Below are 2341 nucleotides of genomic sequence, written 5' to 3'. Positions count from 1 at the left end.
GGTGTCTGGAATTCTGCTTGCAGGCCTTATTACCTACAGGCTTACCTCCGTTGTGACGGTTTTGTTACTGGTTGAATGCACAGGTGCCTGGATTTCAGTGTGCAGGACTTATTACCTACAGGCTTACCTCTGTGGTGACAGTTTCGTTACTGGTTCGTTGCACAGGTGTCTGGAATTCTGCTTGCAGGCCTTATTACCTACAGGCTTACCTCCGTGGTGACGGTTTTGTTACTAGTTGAATGCACAGGTGCCTGGATTTCTGTGTGCAGGCCTTATTACCTACGGGCTTACCTCTGTGGTGACAGTTTCGTTACTGGTTCGTTGCACAGGTGTCTGGAATTCTGCTTGCAGGCCTTATTACCTACAGGCTTACCTCCGTGGTGACGGTTTTGTTACTAGTTGAATGCACAGGTGCCTGGATTTCTGTGTGCAGGCCTTATTACCTACGGGCTTACCTCTGTGGTGACAGTTTCGTTACTGGTTCGTTGCACAGGTGTCTGGAATTCTGCTTGCAGGCCTTATTACCTACAGGCTTACCTCCGTGGTGACGGTTTTGTTACTAGTTGAATGCACAGGTGCCTGGATTTCTGTGTGCAGGCCTTATTACCTACGGGCTTACCTCTGTGGTGACAGTTTCGTTACTGGTTCGTTGCACAGGTGTCTGGAATTCTGCTTGCAGGCCTTATTACCTACAGGCTTACCTCCGTTGTGACGGTTTTGTTACTGGTTGAATGCACAGGTGCCTGGATTTCAGTGTGCAGGCCTTATTACCTACGGGCTTACCTCTGTGGCGACAGTTTCGTTACTGGTTCGTTGCACAGGTGTCTGGAATTCTGCTTGCAGGCCTTATTACCTACAGGCTTACCTCCGTTGTGACGGTTTTGTTACTGGTTGAATGCACAGGTGCCTGGATTTCAGTGTGCAGGCCTTATTACCTACGGGCTTACCTCTGTGGTGACAGTTTCGTTACTGGTTCGTTGCACAGGTGTCTGGAATTCTGCTTGCAGGTCTTATTACCTACAGGCTTACCTCCGTGGTGACGGTTTTGTTACTAGTTGAATGCACAGGTGCCTGGATTTCTGTGTGCAGGCCTTATTACCTACGGGCTTACCTCTGTGGTGACAGTTTCGTTACTGGTTCGTTGCACAGGTGTCTGGAATTCTGCTTGCAGGCTTTATTACCTACAGGCTTACCTCCGTGGTGACGGTTTTGTTACTAGTTGAATGCACAGGTGCCTGGATTTCTGTGTGCAGGCCTTATTACCTACGGGCTTACCTCTGTGGTGACAGTTTCGTTACTGGTTCGTTGCACAGGTGTCTGGAATTCTGCTTGCAGGCCTTATTACCTACAGGCTTACCTCCATGGTGACGGTTTTGTTACTAGTTGAATGCACAGGTGCCTGGATTTCTTTGTGCAGGCCTTATTACCTACGGGCTTACCTCTGTGGCGACAGTTTCGTTACTGGTTCGTTGCACAGGTGTCTGGAATTCTGCTTGCAGGCCTTATTACCTACAGGCTTACCTCCGTTGTGACGGTTTTGTTACTGGTTGAATGCACAGGTGCCTGGATTTCAGTGTGCAGGCCTTATTACCTACGGGCTTACCTCTGTGGTGACAGTTTCGTTACTGGTTCGTTGCACAGGTGTCTGGAATTCTGCTTGCAGGCCTTATTACCTACAGGCTTACCTCCGTGGTGACGGTTTTGTTACTAGTTGAATGCACAGGTGCCTGGATTTCAGTGTGCAGGCCTTATTACCTACGGGCTTACTTCTGTGGCGACAGTTTCGTTACTGGTTCGTTGCACAGGTGTCTGGAATTCTGCTTGCAGGCCTTATTACCTACAGGCTTACCTCCGTGGTGACGGTTTTGTTACTAGTTGAATGCACAGGTGCCTGGATTTCTGTGTGCAGGCCTTATTACCTACGGGCTTACCTCTGTGGCGACAGTTTCGTTACTGGTTCGTTGCACAGGTGTCTGGAATTCTGCTTGCAGGCCTTATTACCTACAGGCTTACCTCCGTTGTGACGGTTTTGTTACTGGTTGAATGCACAGGTGCCTGGATTTCAGTGTGCAGGCCTTATTACCTATGGGCTTACCTCTGTGGTGACAGTTTCGTTACTGGTTCGTTGCACAGGTGTCTGGAATTCTGCTTGCAGGCCTTATTACCTACAGGCTTACCTCCGTTGTGACGGTTTTGTTACTAGTTGAATGCACAGGTGCCTGGATTTCTGTGTGCAGACCTTATTACCTACGGGCTTACTTCCGTGGTGACTGTTTCGTTACTGGTTCGTTGCACAGGTGCCTGGATTTCTGTCGTCCATTCTATTTATAGATGAGGCCCT

Source organism: Schistocerca americana, chromosome 9, assembly GCF_021461395.2.
Source record: "Schistocerca americana isolate TAMUIC-IGC-003095 chromosome 9, iqSchAmer2.1, whole genome shotgun sequence".
Taxonomy (NCBI): Eukaryota; Metazoa; Arthropoda; class Insecta; order Orthoptera; family Acrididae; genus Schistocerca; species Schistocerca americana.
This window is presented reverse-complemented; position numbering follows the sequence as displayed.